At 39.5% G+C, this 16,819-nt stretch overlaps 1 long non-coding RNA gene across 5 annotated transcripts in view; it reads left to right on the forward strand.

Moving 5' to 3' along the window:
• The window catches only part of LOC311257920, a 111,738-nt gene that overhangs the window by 33,501 nt on the left and 61,418 nt on the right, over window positions 1-16,819 (forward strand). For 2 of the 5 annotated variants that reach the window (XR_014622683.1, XR_014622684.1), the window contains one exon: window positions 15,390-15,657. The exons of the other annotated variants lie outside the window; for them this stretch is intronic. This is a non-coding gene — a long non-coding RNA (uncharacterized lncRNA). Of the gene's footprint in view, window positions 1-15,389; window positions 15,658-16,819 lie in introns of those variants that run through there. 5 annotated transcript variants of the gene reach the window in all.

A 16,819-nucleotide genomic window follows, 5' to 3' on the forward strand; every position in this document is an offset into this window, starting at 1 on the left:
TTTGGCCCATGTCCCATCAACATGAAGGTCTGCCACCATGGGGCGATCAAGATCCTAAATAAACAACAAATAGACAACAAATAAACATGGAGGAAGTTCTGAATTTCCATTAACTTAAAAGATGCTTCTTACCAAATAAGATCATAAAGTGTACTTATAAAACTGAGGATAAAATAAAGGCCTGTCTCTTAAACCCTGTATCATGCGTGTAATAGATTCACCAGTCCAGCGTCTGAAAACAACACGGTCTCATTCTGTCATTAAGGTAGCAATTACCAACATGCAGCATCTGGTAACACTATCAAAAAACAGGACTTTAACTTTAGCTTGGTCACCTGTGTGAAAATCCTGTGAATTAACCTGCCGATCGACCCCAACACCCCGGGATTAGGACGTTTTGGCTCTTTCTACTCCCTTATTATCGCCTCGTGCTGGTACGGCACGTGTACTTTTATCACCTAGGCGAAGCAAACCATCACACTCACGCTGGGATGATCTGTTACATAAACACACACTTCAGTAAAAAAAATTAAGGAAGGAATAAAAAAAAACTTTATACTAGCCACACACAAAGCCCTGTTTCCATCTACTTCATACAGAACGTCACCGGCCTGTCCTCACCACCCACTCTGCTTTGTTCCTCTCTGCTCTGCCACTCTGTAGCAGATCTGTAAAACAGTGGGTGATCTGCCAGCTTGTACCTCTAAAGACCCATCCAAGTCTTTTGTCTGAGATGCAGCTCACAGGCAGAATCTCTCTCCCTCACATGCATGCACACACACACACACACACACACACACACACACACACACACACACACACACACACGGACCGAGAATCCTCATTAGGTTTATGAGCTGTAACCCTGCTGCATCATAAATAATCCAATCTCTTCAAAACAATGCAAAAAGGAGCCTCCTAGGTGTGATGGCTCCATGTTTCAGGGTGCAACCAGATAAAGAAAGCCTCGTTAAAAAAAAAAGATGCAAGAGAGAAAAATCGAAGCACATTTTGTGGACGTGGTACAGAGAGGATTTCAGTAACAGAGGTGGAAAACTGAGGCAGAACAACAGCCTTTCTGCAGCTCTGCTGCCTGACTCTGCTCTTGCCTCAAACCAAAATGCACTTATTCTATTTTTTGCGTGAGCAGAAGCATAAGGGCTCAAGCTGAGTAAAACAATGATTCAAGGTTGCGGGTGATAAATGAGCGTGTCTGCTCTGATAGCAGAAGGTCATGTGCATCGGCCCCCAGTGTGCATCTGCCATCTAGCACGCAGCAAGGGTGCACTGTTGGCATGCCACGACACGACAGCGCTTTTTTTCCCAGCTCCAGCCATCGCCACGGGCCAATTTCATTGTTTTGTGCATCGGGCTTGAGGCATGCTTAGGATGGGCTCGGGACACAGGCAATTTAGCTTAACTTGTCCAGCAGATGTTGGATTATTATATTTTTTGTAGGCTTATAGAATGAAAGCAGGACTCAGTGTGTTGTGCTTAAGGAGGAAGCTTTCACACCACCAGCTGCAAGGATCAAACCAAGTGAGTTTTCAGTGAGAAACAGACTGATCAGAAACTGTTATGTATAATTTAGTATTTAAGGGCACTGAAGAACCACAAATAAGCAAATTAACATATTAAGAGATTGCAGGGTGCTAGTTGCACTTTCTCCCTTTTTAATCTTGGATCGTAGGGATGTGTTTTTAAGTGATTTAATTGAATATCTGCAATCAAATTAATGAGAGAATGATGGACGTATACAACTTTTCTCTCTGGAATATATTGTTTACCAGAGTAAAGCTGCAGTAATTAGACGATTAGTCGAAGGACAGAAAATCAATCGCCAACAGTTTGGATTATCAGTTCAGTAATTTTTAAGGGAAAAGTGCCAAATATTCATTTGTTTAGGTGGAGCTGCAACAGACGATTTGATTTCATTATTGATTTTTCTGTCAACCATTTTCTCAATTAATTGATTAGTTGTCCAAAAATGGTGAAAAATGTCAGTCATTGCTTCCCAAAGCTGACAGTGACATCCTCAAATGTCTTGTTTTGTCCACAACCTAAAGATATTCAGTTTAGTGTCCTGAAGGAGTGAAGAAACCAGAAAATATTCACATTTGAGAAGTTGAAATCAGAAATCATCTTTAAAAAAACTCAAAACTGAAAATGTATTGATTCAGCCCCGACTTCTCAGATGTGAAGATTTGATGCTTTTCTTTGTCATATATGATAAGTTAACTAAATATCTTTGGGTTATTGCACTGGCTGCTGTGAGAAACAAGTGATTTGACTATGTCAGCTTGGGCTGTTTGAACTTCTACATTTTCTAACAAAACCATTAATTTATTAATGAGGAAAGTAATCTGCAGATTTAACAATGAGGAAAATAATTGTTAGTTGTAGCGCCGCACCAGTGAGTGTTTCACTAATGTGAAGCAGCTGCCTTCATGTTCATTTGTAATCAAATGAAGCTAATTATTTTCCCCAAATATTACCTCCCTCTCTTGCCTCTCAACCTTCTTTTCTTCCACTTTGTCTTCTTCATTTTCATACATACTTGAGCTCCATCGCCGCCTCTTCTCTCTCGGGTACAGCTCTCCGTTTGACAAGTGCTTTACCCCTTCCTGCTTTTCTTCCACAAACAGGTCAGAGGAAGATCAATAATGTGTGTGGATAGGCTCTTATCTCTGTCCAAAGGAGGCCTTATCAGACGCGCTTAAATGGTGTTTCATGGAAAATTCCTTGAAACGTAATCCTCCTGGAGACGGAAGACAAAAGCAGAATGGCCCTCTATCAAAATATCAAGAGTGTTGATGCAAATAACTTTCACTTATCTTCCTGCTGCATATCACAACAATAGAGGCTCGGAAGGGGAAATCACTCAGGTGCAGAACTGAAAAGCTTGTTGTGTTGACGAATAGCCTGAAAGTGTGGTACACAGGAGTGTATCTTGAAGAGTGTAGGAGCGTGCTGGAGGAATGTGCTGATAAGCTCTATGTATTTTCTATTACAGTCCACTGCAGGTAGCACAGCAGCCCAGTTACCACGATATAATTTTAGCAGTTAATGTTTCCGCAAACCACAGATATGTCTGAGGTGTGACATTCGTACCAGACGTGGCATATCATGTTCACATTATCACGTTGTTACAAGCTACAAGGCTGCCAAACAGGCGAAGCGCCGTTTGAGTCTGAGGGCACATTTCGGACCATCTCCAGCCTAGCTATTGCCAACCAAAACTAGCTTTTTTCACAGGAGGTCACACCATCGCCAGGCATTTTTGTGGCGACCAACACGGGGCACCTTTCATGGGAAGGCGAACCATCACCAGGTTTTAAAAGGCGACCAAAGCCAGCTAATTTTTTCTCAGGAATCAGACCATTTCCAGGCATTTTATAGGAGACTAGGCCTTTTTAGTTTTATTGCTACCAAAACAGGGTAACTTTCACTGAAAGGCCGACTCTCTCCAACCTTTTTGGGGGACCAAAACCTGCTATTTTACCACACTGACCATCTCCAGGCGACTAAAACGGGTATTTTAGGTCAAACCATTTTGTTTTCCTAAACAATAACGGAGCATAAGCACAGTGTTATGATAAGAGAGACATAAAAGATTTAACCTTAACATACCTCAAGTTGCAACATTGCAAGAAAAGTTGGATTTAAACTAAGTTGCTTTTTGCAGAAATGTACTTAGCTAACATTTATTCGATGGATTAGGTTGAGTACAGAGCGGAGTATCAGAATGGCAGGGTAATGGGTAAAAACAGAGAAATGCTTGTTTTATTGATGAAACTGGCAACAAACCACCAAAAGAAATAACAAGCCTCCAAGTTTCTTCCTAAACTTTCTTCCGAGCGTTTAGTAGCAATTACATTGGTTTCATTAACACTGTAGCTGTGTTGCATGCTTGAACAAATGTCTGTAGGCTATAAAATATATATCATTAAATGGGCTAAAATGGGGCTTTTACACACGGGTTACAAGCTTTTTTGGCATGAGGTAAGAAAATCACTTTGCTCCTCCAATTTAAAATGAATAGAGACAGTGTGTTCAGGTTGTTTTTAAGTATCAGTGGTCCTATATGGAAAATATCGTCTTTTCATCTCAAAGGACATACTTATAGCAGCTACATGTCATTAATTACTCAGAGTTTCTCTTACAGCTGTCTCTCAAAAGCAGCCGAAAGCAGCTTTTTTCTAATTTCAGAATCATTTCTGTAGCATTCAGAGGGTTTTCAAGGTTTCCAAAGAGCCTAATTTTAATATCAATGACACTCTGGTCCAATGTGCTTCTCCATGTCTGACATCTTTTCACACTTTAATACAGTGAGGTGAGTCACTCCTCAGCCATTGAGACCACAACGGCTGAGAGAAGTCATGTGCTATTACACACCAGGGTAACGCTTCATTTTAAGCCTCTCTGTTTCGTAACTACAAGCTTTATATTAACGATTAATAAAAGATTTATAACACACGTAGATTCAGTTTTGAGATGAGCAGACATTACTGCATCTAATGATACATTATTTATCAAAGAGCCAAATATTTCATCATTTAATTTTGAGTTGAGCATATTCAGTTTACAAAAATATGAAGGGAAGCAGCAGATGCTCATGTTCAAGAAGCTACAGCTCATTTTCAACGAAAAAACAAGATATTTTATTCTACTCAAACTATTTCCAATGTCAAGAATGAACCTTCAAGCTCATCTTCTCTGAGTTTTCATCACATTTTATAAATTATTTTAAACCCACCTGAATGATGTGCAAATGCTTACAAACACTTAATAAACACTTTTTAACACAAGATTATTGTTCATGTGTGTAATCATAGATCAGAATATGATTGGTATGATAAGCTATAATATAATTGTTGACAAATACATTGAGAAATAACTGAAGAGTTTGTTATTTACAGAAGAACATTGATACCATTCTTGTTTCTGTACACCAAACGAGAAGCTACAAACGGCAGCCGCTTAGCTTAGCTTAGCATAAAGACTGGAAACAGGGTAATTGTTAGCCTGGCTCTGTCTAAAACTAATAAAACGTGCCTTCAGCGGCTCTTCAGCTCACTGAATTACACGTTATTAATTGTTTGAACTGTACACTGTGAAAATGACAATTTGCCAGTCAGCAGGGGGTTATAATCTGTCTTGTGTACCCATTGGTTGCCTAGCGACTGATACTGGTCGAGAAATGATAGGCCCATAACCCCCTTCTGTGGCTGTAAATTGTTGTTTTTACACTTAGATTTTTTTAAATTTGAACACGTGAGATGAAATTGTGTTCATTAGTGAGTTTAAGAGACGCTGGAAGGCAGATTCTGTTACATTAACTTATCTTAGCATAAAGAAGGAAGTCACTGCTCCCAGCCAAAAAATAGTTCTGTACATAAGTACGTAAACTCACTAATTCTGTTTTTACACTTTGGGTTTGGTACAAATTAAACAAACAAGACATAACGTGATACCAAGTGAGCTTTAGAGGTGCTGGATGGCGGATTTTGTTACATTAGCTTAGCTTAGCATAAAAAAGGAAGTCACTGCTCCCAGCCCAGAAATAATCCCGCACATTACCCCTCTGAAAAAACAGCTTCTCTTTCTGTGAATTAAAGTTTTGGTAAAATTGAACAACAAGATGTATCCAGGTCTTTGTACTGAACTAAGCTAATCGTCTCCTGCCTGTAGCTTCATATTTACTGTACAAACATGTATGAGTGCTGTCAACTCATCTGAAATAAATCAATAAGTTTTATAATAATTAATATTTAACACTGAGCATAGTGTTTACAACTACAGTGGATTATTTGTAATTCACTATTTATTAAGTATTTATTCACTGCTTAGACATGCTGACTAGGAAATGTGTTAAATGTCATGGTTTATAGTGAAAATGTGGGTGGAAAGATGATCAGATGATAGAGTTGAATCTAAGAAAGCTCCATATTGGATTGCACACGATGATGTTCAGTTGCACTTCCCTCTGCGTCTCTCTACACTCCAGGCAGCTCTTTGCCGGAGGCGTCCTGTGCTCAGGAAGCTTTGAAACGGTCTCACCCGGGGGTCAGCTCTTCAACTCTTTTGTCTTAATCTGCAGAACGCTGATTTATCTGATCACTCGTGACTATTTGTATGCAAAACAGACAGGGAAGGCAAATGTGTCTGTGCACTTTGATATCACTCCTCACAGCAAATGTAGGCTTTCAGATTATTGTTCTGGTGCTTCTGCGTGATTAGACGGTGTAATAATACAGTGCAGAGCGACAGGGAGAGGGTGTAGAATGACGCACAACACATTTTAGAGTCAGATTTAATCATCTATTTAAAACCTCTGTCCCTTTTTATCTATTTATTTTCTGATTATCTGAAACAGCCATTGAGCTTTAAAAAAAAGCATTTAAATCACTTTTACTTTTAATAGCTGCAATGTTTAAAACTTATAAGTAGCTCTTAATGTGGATGGAATAAAGCTTGACTGATTAGTTTAAGTTTTGCAATTTATGTGAAATATGGATGAATAAATTCAACCTTAAATACTTTAATTACTTAAATAACTGTAGTATTTACAGTATAGTTGCAGGAACGGCAGTGCTGGTGGTAGTACTGTGCTCATCAACGATAATGTAGCTGTAGTGACATTTGTAGTGATTAGGGGTAGACTGATTATCGGGGCCAATATTCAGCATTTTTCAATTATCGGTAACAGTGATTTTTCTGTAAGATTGCAGAAAAAATACACTTATTTAAAAAATTGTGCCGCTTTGGCCCTGATGCAGCCTCCTCTCACACTCTGTTAAGGATTATTTCATCAGTGGTTGTTCAAATTTTTGGCAAAAATAGTTTCATTTTTACTGCAAATGAATATCGTTTTTCAGTTTCCTTGATTTCTAATCAGAAAAGAAAAAGAAGTCATTGACATCGAGTGCTCAATAATGAACATTATACAGTATAAAAGACCGACATACATTCACAATATACAAACATCATAGACATTAGGTTTACATTAAAGAAAACAGTTGCAGGTGGTTTGCAGAAGACTTTCCACTGACAGCAGAGCAGGAAGCATTCAGCTCTGATGCTCACTTGATCTTCTGCTGTCAGCTGATGTCTCCCTCTACTGTCCGATACATTACAGTCTGACACTGACATCACTACAGTTTTGTCTTTGTTCTGTGGAGTCTTAAATACATCTTTATATATATATTTCTTATATTCTGTGCCATATTATATATTCATTACTTATTACACAATTTATGATATATCACTAAACTCACAATATAACTGCTTATACTTACATCCCACCACATACTATATTATGTTAATTGTTTTTAAATAGATTTTATACTTTATTATATTTCTATACTAAGTATCATTACTTAATCATAAAGTAAATGGCATCATATTACTGGCTGTGTTCACACTGTGCTCAAGGTCCACCTCTGTTGTCGACTTAAATTGCTAAAACACTAGTTTTTACATTTCCTATTGATTTAATCTTGAACTCTGCTCATTTATTAATGTCTGTTCTGTTGACCTTGTTTTCTTTTGCCTTTCATGTTTGTAAAGCAACTGATGTTGTTTTAAGTGGCACTGTGTAGTCTTTGGAGAAGAAATTCAAACTCAGAATTTTAATATTTATAAGACAAACTCAGATGTATTTGTTTTTTCCATTACTGAATAAACGAGCTGTTGTCAGAGGGAAAGAAGGTCCCCAGAACAGTGTTTGTGGCAGGGTCCGCCACATATAAACAAAGTAAAACAACAGTTAATGACGATCTTTCTCTTCTGATTAAAATGTCTTCCCCAAAACTACATAGTGCTCCTTTAAATGCTCCATAGAAGTAAAACTGATCTGACTTTTAATCACATCACTGTGTCAGATGAGACAGTATTATACTATAATATATATACTATAAGTTCAACACTGTTCGTGGCTACTGTATGCGAGTTTACTTGCTCTTGTATAGGTTCTGTTTTTATTTGTATTTTATATACTGCTAATTATTTATGGTTTAGTTTTCTCTATTGATTTATGCCCTTGAGAGGCTGCAACACCTGAATTGATCCTCTGGGGATCAATAAGGGTTTATCTTATCTAATCTTTTTCTACGAAGGTTAAACAGACAATTACATATCAGGCCAACACACTCTTGAATCAGTTAATCCTCCAACAGTCGAGCAGCTTGACTGAACATTTCCACACAGTATTCCAGTTGAATAAATTATAACTGTTGTTGAGATGAAGATTATTTCTGTGTCTCATACGAGAGCAACAGCTAATCTGAGTACTTTGGCCCCCTCTTGTGGCTACATTACATATTGTGAGCACACTGTCAGCAAGATTACAGCACAATCTCCTGTGGGTCTAGATATTACAACCCCTATGTGCTTTGAACCTAACTTGTATTGCAGCACATATTATTTGAATTAATCCCCAGCTTCAAATGCTTCCTCTTCTAAAGCTAATATAACTCTACAGTGTCTTTAAAGCTGAATTACAAGGCAATTTGAAGTTAGAACAACCAGCGATGGGATTTTGTTGAACAGCAGGGAGGCCACAGTGTTGTTCTCCGTGCAGTTATAAAAACACCATTAAGCCATTAAGGAAAAAAACAACTTGCACATTTTCTTAATTTGTCTATTAAAGTAATAAAAGTTACCAGCCAGTTAACGCTACTTTTATTATGTCGTTTTCTAAAATTACACGTTGAACGGGGAAATAAGGCTCCCAGAGAGGCCCCGACGTGAAAATACATAAAGACACTGGAGAGTAGTCGGACCATGAAAATTATTTAATGACTGGTTCTAGCTTTATTTAGGAAAGTGCTTTCTGTAATGCTGTTTACAACAATCCTCACTGATTGAGTGAACAGATCACAAAAACACAGTTTGGATTACAGTGATTATAGCAAAGAAAAGACATTGTCATGTTTTATGTACCTTGTGTTTTTATCAGCTCTGAGTACGGTTCTTTAAAATAGCCAAGTTCAAGTTTCGTCAAGTACTGCTCTTCAGTATACATTTGAGATACTGAGTGTACTGAGATACACCTCAATATTCATACTTGTACTACATTTCAGTGGGAAATATTTTACTTTGACTAATTTTATGTACAAGCTATCATTAACAGAAAACTGTAAATTATGATGCATTGCTTCAACAGAAATGACTTACCAGGATATGTAGTATAAAAGTATAGTGTACTATTTAGTAAGTACCTAAAATTAGCTCCACCTAGACCAGCTACAACCTTGAAGCTTTGACATTAATGCATTTGTAATAATAATCCCACTAATCCCATAGTACGACACCCTGAATGGGATCAATCTGTGATAGTAGCACCTTGATTTTGGATTTGTCTGATCATACTTCTGTATGAATGTGTACAATGTGGTATAGTAACTTTTTACTGAAGTAAATGATCTGACCAGTTCTGTCCAGATGTTATTATACTAGATTTCAGTATAGAAAATAAAGTTTTTCATATTTTCGAAAAGTGGTTGACTTGTATGCGCATATTTCATCTGGGGAAACTGACTGACTGTAAAATATTTCCTCGTCTGTGACATTTCTGCCGGAGTCATGCCAGATGGAGTTTTGTTGGCAATGGTGGTTTGACAGTGATGACAGCAGCCACCATGATCCCACGCTTCTTTACAGTGTCATCGAACAAAGTCCTTTGTTTACTCTGTAGACTCCTAACAGAATATTACATATAGTGCTTTTAAAGAGTGTGCAGCTTATGTTGGTGATATTATTTTCAAGCCAGTAAATCTTACTGTATGCCCATCAGTATTTTATCCAACTTTCCATTTGTCATTTTGTCATCTGAGATCAGCTGCAGAATACATGTAAATGTACACTTTTGGAGTTGTATCACTGAAGAAGATGATGTTGAGTGACTGTGATAAACTGATACAAAACAAAGGGAGAAGATCTGCCACTTGGAATATTTTTAGCCCGTTTTCTTTAACAGATCTTGAACCGCTTATCTTATTGTACCAGTTGTCAAGGCCCAAACCATTCAGTACGAGGTCTCTCCATATCCACGAAAATATTCTGTTTCAGCATGCTGACTTTTGTCAACATCAAATCATTCAGCGTTCATCTCAGCCCGTTCTGCTAATAAAGACTTTTGTAAAGAAAATAGCGTTTCTGTCTGCGCTGTAAGCATTCCACTTTGAAAAGATAATATTTGTCCCTCAAAAAAAAAGTGAGGTCATTTGTAACAGCGGGGTCGATCTGCAACCGATCACAGCGAAGTTTAACAACATTCATCACATTATTCATTTATCATGGCGCTCGCTAAACCGATCCGTCAACACACAGATCTGTTTGGCCCTCTGCTGTTGTTTCAGTTGATTACTGAATCAAGACCTCCTTCACTTGGCAGGGCTCTTCTTCTGTGGTGCCGATGACTGATTCTTCGACAACGCTCAGAAAATGAAACCGGAGTGGGAGAGCAGGTTCATTTCCACTGTGTTTACTGCCAAGAATTACAGAAATGCTTTACTTAAATAGAAGCAGATATATATTCTGTCATGTGATATCGCTCTGGAGAAGGTTTCGGTACTTTATCCAGAACTTAAGTATAAGCATAGAAGTATCCTTTAGTTTTCATTGGAATAGTTTGACATTTTGAGAGTTAGATGAGAAGATTGATACCACTCTTGCTTTTGCTGGATAAATATGAAGCTACCACCTGCAGCCAGTTAGCTTAGCTTAGCTTAGCTTCGCACAAAGTTTGGAAACGGGGACACAGCTAGCCTACCTCTGTTCGAGGGTAAGAGAATCTGCCTACCAACGCCTCTATAGCTCAGAAATGAACACATTTTGTTATACTTTTTTACTCTTTGGCGGAGGGAGGGGACCTACTGTGCTGTTAATGTATGTGATGAGAAACCAGCTGAGGTTGTGATATAGTATTTAACACACAATGAGGGGATGAGACCACTTCACATCTCCCCTCTTCTTCATCGTGAAGTGTTACACAACTCATAACACTTCTGGATTAGGAGCTCCGACTCCCCGTATCTCCATCTGTTATCACTCTGCTGGTGGAGGCATGTCGGTGCGTCAGCCTTCCCCAGCAGCAGCAGCAGCAGCAGCAGCAGCACAGCTGTGTGTGGTATTCAGTGGGTGGTATTTCGCTGTTGAGCCCTTAAATTCATGGATCAAGTGCGCTGACTCCCGTCCACTGCGGTATGCTACAATATAGTCACCCCTTTAACATCTCTGCAGTTTTCAGCACCCAGCTGTGGAGGCTGTGAGCATCTGCTCTCACCGTTTCAGGGTTACTTAAAATGAGACCTGCTCTTAATGCTAAATTAACTCGACTGCTCTGTTCACCTCCTCCCCCTCAAGGAATCCACGGAGGAATCTGAAACACTCATATGTTTCTGCTTGCGTCGGATCATCAGCGAGCTGTTTTCACTACGGTCTGACAACATAGCTGCAGAGGAATTTAGCAGTTTTGAAGCGGTGTTGCAGCTGGTGTTTTGCCCCTGTTTGCAGGGTTAATAAATGGTACGGGCATAACATTTTCTCAGAGTTCCCACATTAACTTCAGTTCATTCATGCTTGTCATTCTTCATTAATTTTGAAGGCCAGAATTTGATGTCATGTTCACCTCATTGTTTTTGTTCATTCGATCCTCATTACCTGTTTTAATTACAACATCTACTGTACTTCTCTCGGGCTCAACGTACTCCAAATGTTTATCTGAGTGAAAGTGGCACACGCATCGTTCAACGACCATCATCACAATGAGGCCAGGCAAGTGTATTTGTACAGCACATTTCAACAATCCAAGTGTTTTACTTATTTGTCTGAATGCCTCTTCACGTCTTATATAAAAGAATCAAAAGGTGATATAAAAAGACAAATATAAGACTTAAGAGGAGAGCAGGGTGAACAAGAGAAGAGATGAAGCTGAATAAACAGAATGAAAAGAAGTAAACAAAGGAGTTCTTGGTTTAATTTAACAAAAATCAAATGGAGAAGTTTCAAAGGTGCAATATTCAAGAATACGCTACCTCTCAAATTCATAAAAAAGGACAGGCCGGAGTCAGCTGGTTAGCATTTAGTGGCAAACCTGTCCCAGATGACTCGTCTGGATGGTTTGTAATGTAACATGAGAAATTTATTTTGGACTTATTTAAGGAGCAATTTGACTTTCTCTTCTCTTCTTTGCTTTCACCAGAGTAATAGTTTGTCTTCATCTTGCTTTTGCTCTTGTTCCTAGCTCCAGGTGTTACCAGCTGTTCCTCCAGGTGTCGTCACTTTGCTCTTTTTGTCGGCCGATCGTTATAATGTTTAATTTACAAAATCTTTTAAGGCCAGTATCTCCTTTTCTAAGACCCATGTTTTCCATCAAACAAAAGTAATGCATGAATAATAATGTTAAAGCATGGCTTCTACTGATTGGTAATGTAGATCACGAGTTGATGTTTCAGGGGAGTTAATATACTGTATGTTGCATGGGGGAGAGCTGTGAGCTGCCAGCTGGAGATCTTGTTCTTAAGTTACAGCTGGCTTAAGTTGCACAGCTGCACTGAAATTGAAAGTAAAAATGCGGGTTAAGATCGGGTTACATCTGAGGCCAAGCTCTGACCCAGACAGTCTACATCACCCGACCAACAAAGCAGCCACTTTACAAGGTTTATGACCTTATTCCTCTTTCTGAGCTTCACAAAACAAAAAGGAAAACGCTGTTCGGGCAAGCATCAAAACTTCTCCAAGTACTCGAGTAACGCTGAGGTGAAACTTTTCCATTGACACCGCTCGGTGGTTTATGTAACTTTGGAAGATCACATGCAGTCACCGACCACATTCTTCACATCTCCCTTTTATCTGTACGAGCGGTAATGTAGGTCCAGTAAATCACAGCTCGCTCTTTGTCTGTGTGTAGACAGAGCCGTCCACTGAGCCCACAGCCGCCTTAGCCGCCTACTTAAAGACCTTATTTATGCTCTATGCCTCGTTGCACACTTTTCCCAACACGGCCCATTAATCTGAAGAAGAACTGGAAGGAGCTGGCTCATAGGGGTGCATTATATCTCCCGACCCTTTATCATCGCTGGAATATGTAAAGGAAAGTTCATCCTTTAAACGCGATCCTTTATTGCTTCTTTATTTTACCTTTTTCTGCACAGATTTCAGCCATTAGCAAATGCTGTGGCTAAGAAATTAGATCATTCAATGACTTTTACTCAAATGAATCATACTCAGTTCCAGTTGACAAAGGATGACGAACAAGCTTAGACATTTGAACAAATAAGCGTACAAAGAAAAATACAGACAGTGGCCAGTTCTCGGATTTTTTATTGGTGAGAAACAAAGTGTTCGCCCCTCTTTTCCCACTCGGCTTTATTTATTTCCAGCGATTGTCTTTCTGCACCGTCTTTTACGGCTCTCCCAGCTTGTGTCTTTATGGAGCCGTAGGAAAATACACTATGTCTCGCTTAATCATCAGTCAGCCGGTGGAGAGGAGCCATTTCTCCTGTGTGGTCCTCGCTGCAGCGGCAGCGTCTAAAAAACTCCACCAACGCCGCTGGAAAACAGTCATCTCTTTGGCCGTCACACTCGAGTGACGCTCTCCTCGTCACAGCGCTGCGGCACATCACATGTCTGGCTTTAGCGCTGGAAGTGCGGGACTCGAGCTGTGGAGGCGTCCTGGGGGTTTGGGCGTGGGGTCAGCTGCCGGGTCGCTGACATCTTCATCATGCAGCTTCTATCAGGACACCTTTCTACTGACAGACTCTTTGCCCAAACGTCTCTTTGTGTTTGTTGGATTTTGAGATTTATTGGCTGCAACATGCAGGTGTGTTTCAGAAGCCTTCATAGTACAAGTGGAGGAGCCCCTGTTCACGTACCTGACAGTCTAAGCACCCATTTATAACATTTATGTATTTTCAGGTGCCAGAGGGTCAACATTTATCAAACCAGCTAAAATATGAGAAAAGGTCTGAACAAGGCATTGTTTGACTACAACTGCCTTCGTCTGCACGTACACAGACACATTTTTGGGTGTTAATACGGGTCCCGTATCCAGAACGCCTCCATCCAGTGATAGATATGTGTTTTTGAGAAGATGTGACATGTGTAAAGGTTGAGTAGGTGCCAGTTCCTAATGGAAAGCCTTAAAATATGATACCCAGTGTGATGAAAGAACCACTTGGTCTGTTTATGATTTTTAACAAGTGACCATTGTCACCCTGTTCCTCTGAGAGCTCCTGCACTGCTTTGTAGAAAAAGGGAAATGGTACCTTGATAAATTATCGTCATTTGAAAAAAAGACTTGTGCTTTGTACTAAGTTGAATTCATGACCATTTTCTAGTCTTTAGTTCAACTGTGAGGATTCAGGCTGCGGGTCCTTTCACAAACTCTTTAGCCTCATCACCTCGAGGCACTTGGTAAATCTGGAAATTATCGTGCCCGAGTCTGTCGTGCATTTTCACATCTTGCTGTTATTTCTGCATCTTTTTCTATCTTTCCTATCGGAGCTCCCTCTTGTGTATCAGACCTCTGTCATCATTTTTTGCTCTTTTCTGACTCAGTTTCCATAACTTTTTTTATCTGTTTTCTCGATCCATTCCTTTACCGGAGAACTAGACTTGTCAGGTTTGTTCACTGATGACTGGGTGCCATTATCTTCCTCTTGATTCTCACCAACTCTTTGAGAATCGCAGACTCTAAACTAATGGCTTGCTTGTTGTAGATGGTGGAGGTAGCTTGATCATGCCAATTTACATAACACATAATACATAATGTTGCTTTAACATCTTACATGTTCATTATTTTAGTTCAGCCTTCTAACATGCTAACATTTGCTAGTAAGCAGTAAACGTAAAGTACAGCTCAGACAGTTGGGGCTGCCATTAATTTAACAGCTACTGCAGTATTGGGCGATAACATTTGTACCTAATGATGGCGCAAGATTAGATGTTAAAGGCGACACGAGCATAGGAACCATGTCTCTGCGATCCATCCATCCACAGATGTGAACCTCATGGTGGCGCTATAGGAAAAGTCAGAGTAACACCAAAGTAATTAGGATTTACCCACTGGGGACCAAAAATGTGTTTTTATTGCATTCTGTCAAGTAGTTGAGTTCAAATATTTCTGTCTGGGGAAAAAAAAGCGGTGGACTGACTGACAGACTGACATTTCCATCCTCAGAGCAACGATACGAGCATGGTTAAAAATGATTATTTGATATAAAATTGAAACAGTTGTGGAAATATTTCACTTAACATCAATCTACTCATAAGATGAGACAAGAATACCCCGAGATTAATAATAAAGTAAAAGATAAGAGACTCTGTGCAGGAGAGTAAGGCTGACTGACATCCGTAGAGCCTGTAAAAGTGAAATCTTGTCTCAGTTTCAGCGTGTGTGGCGGAGACCCGATCGTGCAGAAAAGCAGTAAACGGCGTGGAACTGGGATCGAGCACTGAAGCTCCGCGGGAGCCAGAGAGCAGCTGAGTACATAAAAACCCTCCTGAAGATCTCCAAAACAATGACATTCCCCTCGGAGAGTGTTTAGTCTCTCCTGCACCGGCCCAAACTTATCTGTTCCCCCACATCACTTAACCCAGAAGCAGGGGAGCTCATCAGGGTGGAGGAGGGTCGGTTGATCTGTAACGTGGCTCCAACCATTAATTTATCTGATCATGAAATATTATACTTACAGTAAAAAGGCTCATCTGGGTTTTTGCATGTTTTAGCTCATTTACTAGAAATCATATAAACTTTATATTTTTGCTGAAGCTTTTCCAAAGAATTACAGTGTTTTTCGACTTTTGGCTTATTTCTGTATCAACATGCAGAGTTTAGTATCAGTCAGTGGTTCCAAACCTCTTTTTGAAAATGAGGCAATGCAGTGGCCTCTTGTTACGTTTCACAAGTTTCACAAGAAAAAGGGAGACGTTTCAGAAAAATCAGCTTCAGCAGTCAATTACTAGCATTATTTTGTGTAGCAGAAATACATTTTCTCCTTTTTTTTCTCAACTTTTTCAGAGAACGACTGATCTAGAATCATACGAATCATAACGGCTTTTGTTTTAGTTAAAGGTGAAGTCCTGTTTCCATCAATTTCATGTATTTGTTTTTAAAAGTCTTCAGGTTGTTGTTGTGGAATGGGAAAGCTAATAACATTGTCCTCTTCATGAGCCAACGTTTGCTAACTTATTGTTTTTGCGTTTAATTTTCCAACCGTGTAGTTTTATGTTGGACTTCGTTCTTTGCTGCTGAAGGTATTTTTGCTCTTATGTCACAAAGTGATGTGATGTCAAGATAAGAAAAGTCCAGTCGGACTTCAGAGAAAGTTTCTAATTATTTTAAACAACACGCTGTACATGAGGGAGAAAAATGTTCAGTGCTCGAGCACATATCTCACATCTTCTATACATGAAATGAACCTCAAAAACATAAATATGCCGTTCTAAATCAAAACAACTCAACACCAGTTTGATTATAAAACATACAATCATATGAATGTGTTGACGCTGTGCACCGACCTCCTCGAAAAACAATCAAAATCACTAACTGCGCAGTGTCACAGATGGGTGAGGGGAAGGAGCGTTTACAAAAATGACAAAGAAACCACTCTGAGCGATTCGGTGTTTAGCTTTTCTTCAAGTGAGACTTGGATGTAATGTTAAAAATCTGAAATGTGTTGCCAGGCTGCACTTCAGTCTCAGACATGACTTAATTTTTTTGAAATTTCACAGCTCCGACAACCCAAAAGCGACTCCCCGACCGGAGAGAGCGGCTTCGTCTTGTGCAACACGATGCTTGTTTACATCAACTCAC

This window comes from Pagrus pagrus (assembly GCF_965226575.1).
Source record: "Pagrus pagrus genome assembly, chromosome: 5".
NCBI lineage: Eukaryota > Metazoa > Chordata > Actinopteri > Spariformes > Sparidae > Pagrus > Pagrus pagrus.